The 17116-nt window shown below is 45.3% G+C and overlaps 1 protein-coding gene across 7 annotated transcripts in view; it reads right to left on the minus strand.

Annotated features, from left to right (window-relative positions):
- Positions 1–17116, minus strand: part of TMEM121 (transmembrane protein 121) — a 1343088-nt gene that overhangs the window by 591901 nt on the left and 734071 nt on the right. For 3 of the 7 annotated variants that reach the window (XM_069637386.1, XM_069637382.1, XM_069637383.1), the window contains exon 3: positions 13358–13445. The exons of the other annotated variants lie outside the window; for them this stretch is intronic. The gene's annotated coding sequence lies outside the window, so the exon portion shown is untranslated. The remainder of the gene's footprint in view (positions 1–13357; positions 13446–17116) is intronic. 7 annotated transcript variants of the gene reach the window in all.

Below are 17116 nucleotides of genomic sequence, written 5' to 3' on the forward strand. Positions count from 1 at the left end.
ATGTGCTGAAGGCCAAGATCTGGCGAGTAGGCAACTGCTGGCATTACAGAAGGCCCAATCTGAGCTGGACTCTTCTGAGCAGAGGCTGCTCAGGAGCCAGGAGTCAGAAAATGACAGTAGGCAGTATATCATTAAAATAAAGAAGGACATGGAGATACTGCAACAGGAACAGACTGACCAGGATACCAGATTTCTGGCTTTGCAGAAGTCGTACCAAGAAGGTTTGGACTCCCTACTGCAGAGCCAAAAAAAGCTGGAGCAACAATTAGACTTTAACAGGGCATGCACGGAGCAGGTAGCCAACCTGAAAAGTCATCTAGATAGAGCGAAGGTAGAGAGCAACAAGCTGATTTCGAAAGACCTGGATACCCAGGCAGAGTTTGATGAGGAGCGCCAGAAAGCTGGTGCCTTTCAAAGGCAGAGGGACGACCTGGCGGCACAAATGCAGGCTCTTAGTCAGGAAAGAGACGCCTTAGGCCAGGAAGTCTGCCATTTAAAAAGAAAAATGGAAGAAAATCACCTGGCCCACCAGGGACTGGGTGACCTCCAAAAAGAACACCAGAACTTGTTAGAGCACACCAGGAGGGTGGAGGATGCTCTAGCAAGAAAGGAGCAGGCCAATAGGGACACAGCTCAGGAGGTAACCCTCCTGCAGCAAAGACTGGCCCAGTGCTCCAGGACCAATCAGGAAACGCAGAGAGAGAATGAGGCTCTCTGCCAGCACAATGATAGGCTCCAACAACAGGTAGCGATGCAGGCGAGACTGATAGAGTCTAGTAAGGCCTTAACTGAGGAACTGAAGGCGCAGGCTCTTGCCTTGCAACAGGGAGCAGGGGCGGATAGAGATGAGGTTCGCTGGGAAAGAGAAACTCCTGAGCATAACCCCAGGAGCCCTAGTACCAGAGGCCTTTATTTCTCTCAGTCCCTGGACTCTGCCACCCCCATGTCCCCTGGCGCACATGAGCACAGGGCCACAGGGATGGCAGATTACTATCCAGCTAAAAGTATGGGGCTCATAGGCCAGTACCACTCAGGAATGGAGGGGTGGGCATCCGGGTATGGGCACCCAAGTACAGTACAGTTCAGTGGGGAACCCCAGGAGAGTAGGCCCCTGAAGGGCATCCTGAAAACCTCTGCCCAGTTAGGTCAGTGGGGGGGGGTACCCATCAGATCCTGGCAGCAAGGAGGGATCTGAAGACTCCTCTGAGCGGTACAGGAAACAGGAGACCAGGTCCCCACATTCTGCCAGCCATTCCCAGGCTCGCAGAATCCGGGAAAACCTGGAAGATCTGACGGGAACCTCTGGGAGCAGTGCCTCTGAGTCAGAGGATGAATGGACAAGGGTTACCCGAACCAAAAAGGCCAATAAGGCAAAAAGGGCCTTGCTTAAGGACCCCTTAAAGCAGATTAAGGCGATCAGGAGCGTCATCACGCCTTACCATAAGAACGCTAAGTATTCTGTTTGGGAGCACTTAGAGTTGTTTGAGCAAATGATGGAGACTTTCCATTTGAAGGACAGCCAAAGCTGTATTCAATATGTAAAGTGGACCTTCTCCCCGGAATACTCCAGTTTCTTTGCGGGGCTGGAGGACCAAAATCATTTAAGATGGTCCACCTATAAGGCGGCCATCTTGAAACATTTTTCCATTCATAGAAATCCTCAAGAGGCTCGCAAGGCAGCCTACAATATGCAATGTGGGGAGGATCAGGCCCCACAAGAATTTGTGCAAGAACTGAAACGTGCTTTTGCGCAGACCACCAGAAGGGTGCGCACAGACAGTAGAGAATTCATTAATACATTTTTTCATGCCTTGCCCAAATACATAATGACCCAGCTCGTGAGGGATTTTCACGAGAAAAGATCTTTAGACTGGGTCATTGAACAGGCTACCCGGATCTATGAGGTGCAGAAACCGGTAGATAGCAAAAATAATGCCCAGAAAAACCCCAAAGCCAACAGCACCCCTGCTGCTGCCAAGGTGGCAGAGGTAAAGGTCACCCCCGTTTTAGAGTTGGAGATGGGGGGGCCTAAAAACCTACCTGCACCTAATAATGCTAGTCCCAGAAGGTCCTCGGGCCAGTCACAGACAGGGAGCCAGGGATGCAGCCCCACAAATGGGGTCCCTCGCTCTCCTGATTATGTAAGCCCCCGTTATAAGGGAAACAGACCCATCCTGGGTTATGTGTGGACTCCTCGAGCCCAAGGGGGGAGATCCAGCCAAGAACCTAACCCAGGGAACTTTCCTCCTAACTTCCCACCGGAGGGCAGAAATTCTCAGAATCCTGGGCAGAACTTTTTCCCCAGGTATCCACCCAATTTTCAGCCCCAAAACCATCCATCCTTCTTTCCCCAATTCCCTGAGCCCAGACCACTGAATCTGGGAGAGGGGAGGCCAAGGGTGGAGGGGTACCCAAATCTTCCCAACCCGGGGTATTACCAGAGGAGGGACAGCTACCCTTCCCGGGATCAGCCCAGGGGAGAAAACAGGGGCCCGTATCAGCCTGAGCGGGTTTCCCAGTTAGAGCGCCAGGTTCAAAACATGGCGCGGGATCTGGGTCACATACTGAGGGCTCAGCAGAACCCTCAGATGGGCGTGCCGGTGCAGAACGCACCCAACTCTGGACCTGGTGCCCCAGAACAATGACGGGGGCAGCACCCCGATAACTCACCGGTTCCCAGGGAGGAGGCACAAGGGGAAGGGGGGTGTAAAGCCTTGGAGGAAGCTTCCTTCCTCACTTGTAAACAGCCCCTGGAAACCCAGGAACCGGAAACAAAATCTCTTGCCCCTGAAAGTCTGCCTCCTAAGGAGCAGAGGGGGGGTAGGAGAAACAAAAGACCCAAACAGACTCAGTTTGAGGAGGAGGTACAGATATTCCAATTTGAGGGAGAGGGATCCTCAGAGGATCCTGGGAAAAGGATCTTCTCCTTCAGAGAGGGGGGAACTCCTCCCAAAGAAAAATGGGTCCCTAGGGATGCAAATCCAGACTGGGGAGATGTGGAGACTGAGCTACCGCCGCCCACCATCTCATCCCAGAACCAACGGCAAGAAAATCCCCTGGTTCAAACCCATCCTGGTGACTGCCTCCAAAAAGGGGGGGGCGGCCCAGAACCGGAGCCAGGGGAACCCACAATGGCTCTGATCTCCAGTTGCCAAATATTTCTTTCAGATTCCCAAGGCTCTCCACAGAATTCTGCCCAAATCTCTTCGCTAGCGATGTCCAAAACCAGAAAGTTAGCCCACCAGTTGTCCAAAAATGTACATTATCTGTGCCCCCTTGAGGAGAAGGAGGGAAGATACTATGCCCCGGTACAAGTACAGGGGCAGGGTACAATTTTGGCACTGGTGGACACTGGATCTAAAGCTACCCTTCTGTCCAGAAGGGCCTTTGACGAACTGAATGCAGGAAGGGGAGAGAATTACCAAATTCCTCTCACCTCACTTCCTGGACAACTCCAGAACTTTGACGGGAAGGAAATTCCCGTTGAGGGGACTGCAGATTTGGACATTAAAATTGGGTGACACAAGTTGAAACACCCAGTCATAGTTGTGACTCCAGAGGGCACCCCTTGTTTACTAGGGAATGACCTCCTGAGAAGGTTGTCACCCCTAATAGATTGCGTAAACAAGGTCCTCTGGACCCAGACTAGCCGACCAATAAAATTAAAACGGAGTGTCAACCATGTTAGTTTAAACGGCACCTGCCACATGGTTGAACAAAAACCTGACCAAGTAGAATTTCACTTCCAGAATAGCCAAATTCCAGACGTGACAGTAATAGCAGTAGGACAAGAGACTGGTGGTGGAGGGTCCTCTCTATTTCTGAAAATCAACCTTCCTTCCAGTCTAAAGTGGTACTCCACGCTGGAAGGAAACACTCTGAAATTCTATACTAATCCACAATCAGAAACTCCCACTCCTATAGTCCAGAAAGATGTTAAATCAGCTCAGAGCCTGGCTGATATTCAGCAAATTGGAGAGCAGTTGTTCATCCCTGTTCAGTTAAATGATGGGAAGGACTCTGTTCTCGCTCGAGTGTGTGTGAACAACGGTAAGAGCTTCATCACCGAAGCCATGTTCCGCCATCTCCCAAAAGATCCAGCCACTCCCACCTTCAAACTGATAGACAAATGGGAAATGGACTTGGAAGCACCTAATTCCAAACATCTCCTGCCAAGCAGGTGTATGCTCAAAATCTCTATTGGCAACAAGAGCATAGTCCACAATTGTTGGGTCGTGCGAGACGTCCCTGCCGCCTTTTACTTAGGCAGTGACATTCTCAATCGCTTTGCCATTAGTTTGGACCTAATAAACTTCAAAGCTTGGTCCCGATTAGCGGATAATCCCATGGGCTTTGATGATCCAGAAAAAGCATTTAGGTCAGCTCAATTGCTACCTTATGCAGTTGAAATTCAGATCAAAGAGGAAGTCACCATCCCAGAAAGGACTCGACAATTCTCCCTGGAAGTGAAAGTTAAAAGAGGACAACATTTGAAAAACCCTGATGCTTACATACATCTAAACGCTTCTCTCCAACAGCAAGGGTTGGGGGTAAACCCAACTCCATTAGTCAACATAGAACATGACACCATTCCAATAGAGGTGGATAACAGCGACTTAAAGAGTATTACTCTAGCCGCAGGCACCATTATTGGAATGGCGGTTGATGACCGACATTTCTCCATTGATCTTGGAAATGAACTGTTAGGGCCAATCCCCAAGGACTGCTTTGACAGTGACAGTGATGACAATACAACACCAGACAGGATTTTTACCCGGCATGGGGGGAACTTCCTGGTGTACACTTCCTGCCCCTATGGTAAGGAAGATGTGACTTGTGACTTCAGGAGGGATGAGGTGATTTTCCAAGTCCATGAGGGCTGCCTTTCCCACCTGAAGCCTCCAGTCCAAATCAGCACTCTGACCAGGGACTTCTCCACCCAGCTGGAGGAGGCCGCTGAAATAGCCAAACCAGAAGTCTTTCCAGGCTTCAGGCAGATGGTGGAAGAGAGAGTCAACCTAGCTGATGCCTGTGTGTCTCTGGAACAAAAGCAAAAGTTGAAACAAGTTTTCTTGGATTTCCAAGATCTCTTTGCGGTAGACTCATATGACTGTGGTCGCACTGACATCCACACAACAACAATCCCCACGGACCCTGGCATGACTCCAGTGTTTGTGAAGCAATATCGCTTGCCTCTCGCATCAATGGAGTCCCTTACTGAAATAATTAAGAACCTTGAGTCCCGGGGAATAATCCCTCCAGTCCACAGCACCTTCAATAATCCGGTGCTGGGAATACTGAAGCCAAACGGCCAGTGGAGACTCTGCGCCAACCTCAGGGAGCTCAACAAACGGGTCCATACTTCCCGATGGCCTCTTCCCTACATTGACCAAGGGCTGGCCCAGATCCAGGGGTCACAGGTATTCACTGCAATAGACCTGACCAATGGATACTGGACCGTGCCTGTCAGCAGGGAGGACCAATACAAACTGGCTTTTACCTTTGGGGGCCAGCAGTACACATGGACCCGGACTCCCTTCGGATACCTTAACTCCGGTAATGAGTTCAACATTTTCCTACATAAGGCCATGCCCGACCTGGGTGCGAGGGGTAACCTGGCTTATGTAGATGATGTCCTCATCAAAAGATCATCTGTGGAGGAACACATAGCGGAGATCCGTTATGTTCTGACCCAGTTGAGGGCCGCCGGAGCAAAACTTTCCTTTCAGAAAGCACAGTGGTGTAGAACCCGTGTTAATTTCTTGGGGCATGAGATTACTCCTCAGGGTCTCTGTCCCCAGGAAAAGAAAGTGGAAGCACTTCAGAAACTGAAAGACCCCACAACTCTGCGGGAACTAAGGAGCCTCCTTGGACTGACTAATTACAGCAGAAAGTTCATTGAGGTCTACGCAGAGATCACTAGACCCCTGATTAATCTCCTGAAGGGGGGGGTCAAGTGGGAATGGGGTCCAGAACAAGCCGAGGCAGTAAGACAACTCAAGAGAAGCCTCTCACAAGCGCCTTGCCTAGCTTACCCTGTCAGAAACAAGGAGTTCTTCCTGGAGACGGGGTTCTCTAATACGTGCTTGACGGCAGTATTATACCAAAAGCATGACAAGGTCAATAAAGTAATCTCCTATGCGAGCAAAACTTTATCCTCTGTGGAGGAAAAATTCAACGATTGTGAGAAGGCACTCCTGGCGACGGTGTGGGCATTGAAGAATTACCGCCCGTTTATCCAGGGGGAACACATCATAGTGGAGACTCCACACCAGCCTCTGCAATATCTCCAAAGTGACAGAATCCGGGCCGGAAATGTGAGTAATTCCCGAATTACTTCCTGGATTCTGTCAATGCAAGGCTTTCCTGTGGAGGTCAGATATGGCCAAAACAAGAAGAGTCACCTCGCGCAATGTCTGGCTGACTTGCATGATTGTGCCAGAGAAAACTGTCTCGAGGACAAAAGTCTAAAAATCAAGGACAACATGGAGGCATACCTTAATTCCCCACACAAAGTCTTTGAAGAGGACAAGTGTGAGGGAATGCCCACTGTCTATGTGGATGGATGCTCTTACCATGTTGACAACAACGGGGAGAAAGAACTGGTGGCCGGCGTAGGGAATGCATGGGTGAATGAGTCCCCAGAACCCTCCGCTGGATACAAAATTGGTCCCCGAAGTAGTCAGGTGGCAGAATTGATGGCTGTGCATCAGGCCATCCTCACTGCTGTCCAGCATCAACTCCGCGAACTGGTCATAATCACAGATTCGGATTATGTACGGAACGGGTTCGTGGAGCACCTGGTTAATTGGAAAACCAGAGGCAAGTTATGTGCTAATAACAAACCCTTGAAACATGGGAAGTTGATCCAAAACATTGATGATCTGGTCACCTCGAAAGGAATGACCATCTATTGGAAGAAGATCAAGGGTCATTCCAAAGTAGAGGGACCAGACAAAACTGGAAACGATTTAGCTGATCAGCTGGCCAAAACCGGGGCCATCCAAGGGGATCTAATTGAGACTGAGTGCCTGTTGGGGGAAATCCAGGTCACTGCTATCACTAGGTCCCAGACAAATGCTCACAACGACCTTTCAATTGCACAATGGAGTAAGGAGACCCCTGATGCTGATTTGATTACAGCTCAGAAGGGGGATCCAATAATTGGTAAATTTTACCAACACCTTGAGGACCCTGAGAACTTTCCCCTGACAGATACCAATTATATTGGGAAAGAGGATCTAAGAGTGTTGATGAAATGTCCAAAATGTTCCGAATCCAAGACGGTTTGCTGGTAAGGAAATCCAAAGCTGGCCACGATCAGTGGGTGGTTCCTACCTCATTCCGAAGCCTGATGTTAAGTCACGCCCATGATGCGGCCACCGCCGGTCATAGGGGGTTTCACACAACACTGGAAATCTTAAGAGAGGTTGCATACTGGCCACACATGGGGCAGGACCTCGACCAATACTTGAAGGGGTGTCTTGTGTGTGCACAATTTCAGCCATCCTCCCTCACGCACCGTGCGCCTCTCCAAAAGAGGGGGATGACACTGCCATGGTCAGAATTACAAATCGACTTTGTAGGCCCTGTGATTCGCTCTGCTAGGGGGAATAAGTACATGTTGACTGTGACATGCTTGTTTACCAAGTGGGTGGAATGTCTCCCAGCCCCAAATTGCAAGGCAGAAACGGCAGCTGCCTTGATGATTAACCACATCTTTTCTCGTTTTGGTCTACCTCAAAGGATTGAGTCAGACAGGGGTAGCCACTTCACCAGTGAAGTAATGACAAAGATGTGTGAGATACTGGGGGTCAAAAGGAAGTTGCATATTGCTTACAGGCCAGCTTCTTCTGGGGCAGTAGAGAGATATAACCGAACCATTGTGAGCATGTTAAAGAAGTTTGTGGCAGATTCTGGGCCAAGTTGGGATATCCGATTACCCCTGGTCCTAATGGCCATCAGATCTACCCCTTCATCTGCAACCAAAATGTCACCATTTGAGTTGATGACTGGGCGCAAGATGGTGCTTCCGCAGCATTTGCTCTACAGGACCCAAGAGCAGACACTGATAAATGCCTCCACTACTCATGAGTATGTGGAGAATTTAAGGAAACACCTCCAACATGCTTTTGCTTACGCTCAGCGGAATCTAGAAAGATCAGCTGATAGCATGAAGACCCACTATGACCTGAAAACTTCCAGGAAGGAATATCAGGTGGGAGACCGGGTCTATCTATACAACTTCCAAAGAAACCAGGCAAAACAGCGGAAATGTTTGCCTACGTGGAAGGGACCCTTTGAGATCATCGACAAAATCTCCCTTGTGGCCTACAAAATCCACATCCCCAAAGGTCCTTCGGCAGAGGGGGAAGACAAGTGGGTCCACATAAACCAGTTGAAATGTTGCCATCCCAGGCACGCTCTGCAACAACTGGAGGAATCTTCTGGAATCCTAGCGGGTACTGTCTCAGACTAATTCAGTTCCAATCATAAAACATACCACATCTAGTCTCTAAAATATTGTGATTTGCATGAAACTGTCTCTTAGTTATACTGTTTTTTTTTCAAAATAAGAATGTAATGTTTCGTTATGATGAAATGCATATGCTGCCCCACTATCTCAACAGTGGTGGAAGAAATTTCTATGAGTAGGTATTGCCGCTCTTCCTTTGTCGTCCTAGGAGAAAGAAAACCTGGAGACGGGCCAAGGAGGACGATCCGGAGACCGGGAGCAGAGACGCAACGGGCCCGGGGTACCGCCCAATCTTCCCATCAGGACCGGCAAGGAGAACTGATCGATCTGACCGGATGGAGAGGAAGATGCTGAACTGTGCCATCTACCGGAAGAAGATGAGAACTACATCCCAGATCTTGCGGGTCCCACCAGTGAAGGATCAGATGGCCACCGCAAGAAGGGGGGCTTGTGGGATGTATTTACCCATGCATCCGAGCCCTACCTCAAAACTGTGCAGTACTGACATGAAAACATCATGATGGCCAGAGCTTCCCAGAAAATGCACAGGGAAATGCATGAAGAATAGGCTGCCACTCATTTTTGCCGATGTTATGGGCACAGAAGGAAACTGCCTAAAACCACCATTGGACTACCCACACAGTAGTCTGAAACCATTGGGAGTGGCAATGCTGATTGCCAAAAGCAAACCCATAACTGTTGGGAATTCATTTTCTTAAATCCCAAAAAGGGGTGCAGTACCAGTACTCACCACTATCAGAAAGCCGTCGTTTTAAAACCACCAGATTTTACTTTTTTGTAGAAAACTGAATAAATGAACCCAAAACAGGCCAAAGAAAGACTTACTGAGAGGTGGATACAATGTAAAGTTATATTCTGAAGTGACTTGAAGGGTTATAACAAGACTGGCTGAGCTGTGGATTTCAGCAGTTAAAGTAAATTTGGACTGAAAGACACTAAAAAAATCTAAATGTTTAAATTGACTGAGTGACCTACTTTTGAGTGTCACATAGGTTGCAATTGTTTAAATGTCATAGTTTTAAACTTAGAATCAGCCTTCTAGCTGCATATGTGAAAATGTTTAGTTTTATTTGAATGCAGAAACTGGGGAACAGAAATGACATGTAGCTAAAAACTGGCTTAAAGAGATTCCAATTCTGCCTGGCAACTACCCCCATCAGGAGTGAAACTTGAGTGACAGCTGTGTTCCCAGGCCTATCTGCCTTTTGCTGGCCACACTAAGGATATGCCATCTCTCTGATAATTGAATTAAGGGAAGCCCCCACAGAATACAGGAGCTCTGAACAAAGCCCTCTCCTGACTCAGGCAGATGGTTTATTGCAGATATCGTAAAAGTAGCTTCCTCCTGAAGCAAAGGGGAGGGGCACTGCCTGTGAGAGCAAGCTGGCTTGGCAGAACTGGAAAAACCAGAAATTCAACCTTGTGCTGGAGGAAAACCACACCCCTTTGGGGCCAGAACATAACTCTAAAAAGATGAATAACTCATAGTACGGACTTGTGAAAATTATTTAAATGACACCATAATTCTTGTGATTTTTCTGCCCACATTTTAAGAGGTTTCTAGAACCGGTGGTATGTTCAGGGGAGTTTTAGCGGAAAAGAGGATATTACTCAAAATGTGTGCATGTGAAAAATCTGACACTTCATCAATTAATGTCCATACTCCTTGCGCACATGTGTGTAAATTTGGGGTAATGTCCGGAATTGCAAACCAGTTAAAAAGTGCAAAATATTGCCATTTCTGAATGCAAGCTCCCAGGAAGAGCAGAGTTTGAACAGGAGATAGCTCCTGTGATATGTGAGGGGTGCATATTATTTTAAAACAATATGTACCTCTGCAAATATGTATTTGGTTCAAATCTAGATGTGTGTGTAAGTTGACAGGAGGAGTGGACTTTCTGCAGGCTGTAAAATGACATCACTCTGACACAATTTAGCTCCCCCAATCAGGGGAGAAATGAAAGCTTGGCCAATGATAAGTGGAGAGGGGCTGGCTAGTGATGCTGCTCACACACACCCATTTTAAAAACACATAAAAGCAGAGAGACAGGACAGATAGGGACCTTCAAATCCATTTGCAGCTGGAAGCTCTGCCGGGAAAATCCATACTTTACCTCCATCAACTTCAGAGACCCAGACCAGACCAGCAGAGTAGAGCTGACCTGTTAGCAGAACCAGAGAGAGCTGAACCGGAGTGCAGTCCAAAACCTGACCAGATCCGTGGCAAGGCATATTTCTAAATATATTGTGAGTACATAGCAAAACTGTGCAGAACCAATCTCTTAGTTAAAATAATATAATTCAATCTAGTTTAATCTAAGTAGAACTGTCTCCTAACTGTCACCTGTCATTTGCAAAGCTGTCACCTGTCATTTTCTAGTTGCAAGCTGCACTTGTCTTTTTGAACTTTAAAATTTCAAATCTGAAAAACGACCTTTATTTAATCGCTCATATCTCCGTGACCGTGTGTGCTAGAGACTTGCAGTAACTTTCATCTGGAAGCTCCTCTGTAATCGCACCAGACGCATTCGCGAATTTTACCGCGATTTGCAAATTTCTCCACTTGCAAAAAGATAGCTGCTTTTGCTTTCCTCTGAAAGAAATTCGTTTGCCTCATAAAAACCATCCCTGCATCATTGCTAGTGTGAGCCTGGACTAATATTAACTAGATACCACTCACCCTGAACCTCTAGAGGGAATTAAAAGCATTTTAGCATATTTTTTCTTCATTTCCAGCACATTTAAAAGCATTTGGGCCTGTGTTTTCAACTTCTGTAGTCTATGTTGCTGGGGTGAACTGAATCACATTTGATTGCATTTCTGAGAACTGTGTGCTTCCCTCCATTTCCTTGCATTGCATAAAAAGGGGGGGTGAATTGGCCAAGAAAGTGATTACATTGTCTTTTGCTGAAATCCTATCAAGTTATTTTCTGTACTGCATTTCATTCCACATTGCATTCATTTGAAACCATAAAAGTATTGTTGCTATCTTATCCATTTCATGTCAACTCCTTAGTGATTATAAAGAAGTGTGCTAGTGCCAGATTCTCCGTTGTTAATCTTTATCATATCAGATTAAGTGTGCTATTCAATTATTAATTTATTATAAAGCGTGATATATATATATTGTTTAAATTATCAATTAAACCTTTTAACTTGCAAAACAGAACTACTTCTTGGCTCAGTGGGGTGAGGGTTATTCAAAGAGAGGGGTGTTATATAGGGGTAGTCATCCAGAACGCATGAACTGGACATAAAGATATATTAATAAGGGTTTCCATTCAGTATCCCAGACTAGGCATTGACTTAGCTGTAGTGTTGAATTGAATCCTCTTACAAGATGCTACAAGTAATACCAGAAAAAGTGAGTCATCCTCTTGGAGTAAAACAGGTGTTGTGATAGAGATGCAAGGAGAAGGGAATCATTCCCCCTGGTCTTGTGTTGAACTCTGCCCAAAGCTAACAAGAGAAGGGAGGCATTCTCTTAGCCCTGAACCTATAGTTGATGTGAAGCAGCCAGGGGAAGGGAGTTATTCCTTTTTTGGGCCCCACCCATGGCAAACACAGTGGGCAATAGTTAACGCTTTGCAGTCAATTATTGTTTGAACTGGGAGCCAGTCAAGAGTGCAGAGTGCTGGCGTGATGAGTTTGTATGTTTTCAGTTGTAGGAGTAATTTGGCTGCCACATTTAGCTATTGTGAGAGTGCAAGTCACTAAAATGGTGTCACGTTTGGTATGTACTTATTTAATACAGATTATTAAATACATGTTTTGCTCATTCATCAGTTCTCACACTAGATCCAACAGTAAATGAGTGGAGACACTTCTAGTTTTTTTTTTTTATAGTGTTCCTTTTTTGGTATGATTGAAGAGGAATAGGAAAGTCTCTCATGCTGTGTTCTGTTTACATGCAGGTGTGCCCTCCACCCGTTCAAAACATGCTTACACTTCTATAATGAAATTAAAGAACCATGGTGGATCCTTTTGCACAATGTGGTACATTTGTAGAGGTGACTGCCAACCTGAGCCTTTATGAGCCGTTGAGTCCCCCCATGTATGCATTTTAATTATTGCAAAAATGTAGTGAAGACAATGCATGAAAAATAGGTGACATATCTTGTATGCCTCGTCTGAGTTCTAAGGGTTTCAAACAGTGTGCATGCTTTCTATCACCTATGTTTGTCAGGCAGCGTTTACAATGGATTCCTATTTCATGCTGACTAAACTGAAATGTTGCACTCCAAATTCCAAAGTGCAAGGTGGAGACCAAGACTGAATGGTACACTCACACATGACAGGAGTCAAATTGAGAACCATGCCATTTAGAAAGGCAAAACTATCCTCCCACCCTCATTGTATATACTATTGAGGTGCAAAGTAGTAAAGTCCAATGAGCGGGAGATCTACAGTCAGACACAAAAGATACAACATGCCTCCCGACTCAGTTATTTCACACTGCCACATGCCATTGCCAGCAGCAAATGATAATGTCTCAGACACATACCATTGTACCTAACTAATACATACATATTATTCATCCTGGATTCAGTGTTGCCACACTATATGGATTGTTTGTGTGGTTATTGCCCTGCAGTGTTGCGCTCCTTGGCACCTGTGGATCATTTGCTCTTGTTGAGTTACTTGACCTTGGTTGTTGCACCACTGTGCTTTGCTCTTAATCATCCTAGATTAATTGTTTGCCCATGGTAAAAATAGTTTGCATGAACATTGGCACTCTCGTCTTCATGCCCAAACCCACTATATGCATACCAACTATGCAACTTGCACAAAGCCATTTCAAATCCTTCCTTAGAGACATCAGACAAGAGATGTCTACACCTGTACAGCTACCTTACTTACCACCGCTGCATCCATTGCACCTTAGCAGCCTGGGCACACAAGGGCCCCATCTGGATACAAATGCATCTATGCCCCCAACACAGACCACCTAGAAACAGACAGACCAGCACTCAGAACTCATACAGTGAATCCGAATAGCACACATCAACTTAGCAAAACAGCTATCTATCATTTCCCTCTCACCATTAGCCTTAACCACCACCTCTCTTTCAAATCTATTAGAGAACCTGGATTCAATGCAAATGGCAGCGTTTTGTGTGTTAAAAATCCCCTCAATGTAACATAACAGATAAGAGGAAGTTTTTGGAAAACCAGTCAAGTTAAACAATCACCCTGTTATTATTTATCTGAGCATGTTTGTATTTTGGGTATGTGGTTCTTTCACAAAGATGGATGCAATTCAGAAATTAACCCCCACATAGTACAATCTGAAAAAAAGGTCCCACTGTAATCTTGTGTGCATGGAAGAGAAAGAACACTCTTAGACTCCTCTCAGGAAGACATGAAAGGATGGGGAAGTGTTAGTCATGGTAGGTGCACACCTATGGAAGGCAGGCAGAGACCGTTGTGTGTCCATCTCGAGTGAGTCTGTTGCCCACCATGCCCATCTATTTTTAAGCTAGGCATAGGAAACACAGTTACATGTTGGACAGTTGCATTTTAAAGATCAATCAGGGTGGCAGTCACATTTCAACTCATTGACTCTCAAAAGCTAGTCAGGTTGACACAAAGCAAGCTATTTGTCAGAGATCATTGGTAGCCTTTTCCACAACATGCTGGCAGTGTGCTTCTAGAATGCCACTAGGGAGTGAGTAAAACAATTCACGTGTTAGGCCTCCGACTTGTAAGGGTGGTGTGATGAGGCTGAGATAAAAAATAAAAGAAAACATATTGAGATCATGTGGTTCTCTACACTTGATATGGAAAGAGTAGGGTCTGTGAGCAAGTGCACTTACAGGCCTCTGGGAAACGTGTGGGACAGGGCTTTTAAAGAGTTTACATGGCTAGTTTGGAGTGAGCCTGGCAGCAAATCATTGTCTCAGAAAGACTTATGCGGCTGGGCTATCTCAGTCAGTTGCCAGAGAAGAGACGCAGAAAAATTGGTAGGAAGGCTCAGATCTGGATGCTGTGACCTCTGTTCCTCCAGGGGTGCAAAGAGTGAGAGTGTGTTAGTTGGCATAGTGTCCGAAAAAGCTGTGATGTTCGTACAGGTCATGTGCCAGTTTACTGAAAATCTGTATACAATTGTCTTGCTTTCTCTCGCCTGATGTTACCTTTGAACAAAGTGATTATAAAGTCATGACGGGTGATTTAGTTTGTAAAAAGCTCACCTACAGGTCTGTCCATCCTACCCCTCTTCACGCGTTGCTGATTATGTAGCTGATGGCCAGTATTCATTGCATAGAACCGTGCTCCAGAGAATTGCATGTGCATAACTTAGTAAACAAATTTGTTGTATGAACATGTAAAGCTGACTGTAATTTTGTAATGCTGACCTTTGCGGGGAAACTAGGTTGCATCTGAACTGTAAAAATGCAGACAGGTTCGACACATTTTGCTTGTGCATGGCATGGTTACATTGTCCGTGCTATGCAGATATATTTGAAATGTTATCATCATTTCCTTCATAATGGACAATCGACGGATAATAAGAAGGGGCATTTCGGCTTTACCTTGTCTCACAATAGGTTCTATTTTCAGATCAATCTTGTGGAGGGTTTCCAACTCTGAATTGTATGTATAACTATTGGAAAATACAAAGAATATGGAGGATACCACAATGTATTGCGTCAAAAGAACACTCAGAAAACACACTGAAGAAAGTATTGAGAAAAAAAAAAAACGAAGCCTGGCAGTGGTGTGATCTTTTTTAAGCAAATGCCTAAGTGAGGCTCTAATCCCAAGAGGCCTTATCATCAAAAGTCCTCTGGTTTTGATCTACAAGACAGGAATCCTGAAACAAATACGCATCAGGAAATCAGAAAGATTATGGAAAATCCTTATCAAAGTCTGCTTCAACCACAGAAGAGTGACACAAGAAGGGATCACAACTATCTTGGATACTTCAGGGATTCACACACATTATAAATGTTAAGCCTCTAAAGACAACTCCAAAGACCTCTTCAACAACAAGAGGAAGAAGCAAGAAGAATTGGGCACCGAGGGTGAGTAATAATGCAACAGTACATGGCAACGTGAGAGCAGGGTAAAGGGACGCGCTCGCGCATCCGGACCGCATTGTCAACTTAGCAAATGATATCCAAACACGGGCAGACAGTTCAGCATTATCCACGGATATAACATTCTGCCATTTGAAAAATCTAGAGGCAAAATAGAACGGCGAGAGAGATCTCAAAGCATTCTTCTGACGACTCAGACTGAAAGAATCGTTTTATGAAGAACCATACCATCAATACAAACTTTCTTTATCGAATGCTTTTGTTGTAATTTTAGCGATGTTGAGCAGGAAACAAATATATGATGTTGTTATCTGATTCAAGGGTTTGCAGACCTTAGAAACAAAGAGGTGGGTGTGTCTGTTAATGTGTGCACATAGTGACTTGAAGTAGGATGAGATGTGTGTAACTAGCTTGGTAAGATCACTAAAGAAACATAATTGTCCTTTTCCATCCATCGATTATTTTTCCACTGGTCTGACCAAATCAGATCCAGCAAATCATTCTGGCCGCAACACCTGAACCTCTGGAATACAATGTACACACCTCTGTGGGCCAGAAATAACCCCCTAACACTGAGAAGGCCTCTGAGAGTGGTATTGTTAGGTAAGCCTTTGATAATGGATCAAGACGCACATAGGAGGACTACACCTGACCGTTTACCCCTCATTAAGATGTCGGGACCCAATACCTGCAGCGTACGTGGTGGATGTCACATTGACATTCTCACACATGAATGGACCCAGATTAATCAATTTTATAGTTTTTTTGTATTATCTAAAATACTGACTCTGTTTGTTTGCCCTCATATCAGAAACTTGAAATAGAACTTAAAAATGCATTGTGGATGAAATATGTCAAACTTTATTCCATTTCTCTGGACCGCAAAAACCTTTTTTTTTTTTTAAATGATGTGTTCCATTTAGGAAAGAAGTACCGTAGTTCAATCTTCGTCCTCAAGTTTTTTTCTTCAAGAGGATCACTATCCGACCTTCATCAAGTTTTGTGATTTGTCACTCGTTTGTCAGGTCGAAGAAAAAATCTTGAGGATGAAGATTGAACTCCACACCCTGAATCAAGTCCAAAAAATATTTTTAAGACGTGTCCATAGTGTACAGGAGAATATCCTGAGTAACTACAGTACTCTGATCAATCGTATTTCCTAAATGGAACACATCATGTAAAAAATAAAATAAAAAAGAAATAGCTTTTGCGGTCCAGAGAAATGGAACAAAGTTTGAAGTATTTCATCTGCAATGCATTTTCAAGTTTTATTTCAAGATTCTGATATGAGGGCAAACAAACAGAATCAGTATTTTAGATAATACCAACAAAAAAAAACATAACATTGATTAATCTGAGCCCATTAATGTGTGATAATAGTAATAAGGGATTACTCAGATGTGAGCCCCTTGATGGTCCAACTTGTGGATAACATTGACATTCTCTATACCTCCATCACCAACCGACTCACTGGAGACTGGGCAACTGCAATGTTAAACTACAACCACAAGGCTAGCACCACACTACCAGACTGACCACTCTACTAGAAACCAAACACCACAGTGGTAAGAGAACTTGG

The sequence above is a fragment of the Ambystoma mexicanum genome, chromosome 14, assembly GCF_040938575.1.
Source record: "Ambystoma mexicanum isolate Mex_15411 chromosome 14, UKY_AmexF1_1, whole genome shotgun sequence".
NCBI lineage: Eukaryota > Metazoa > Chordata > Amphibia > Caudata > Ambystomatidae > Ambystoma > Ambystoma mexicanum.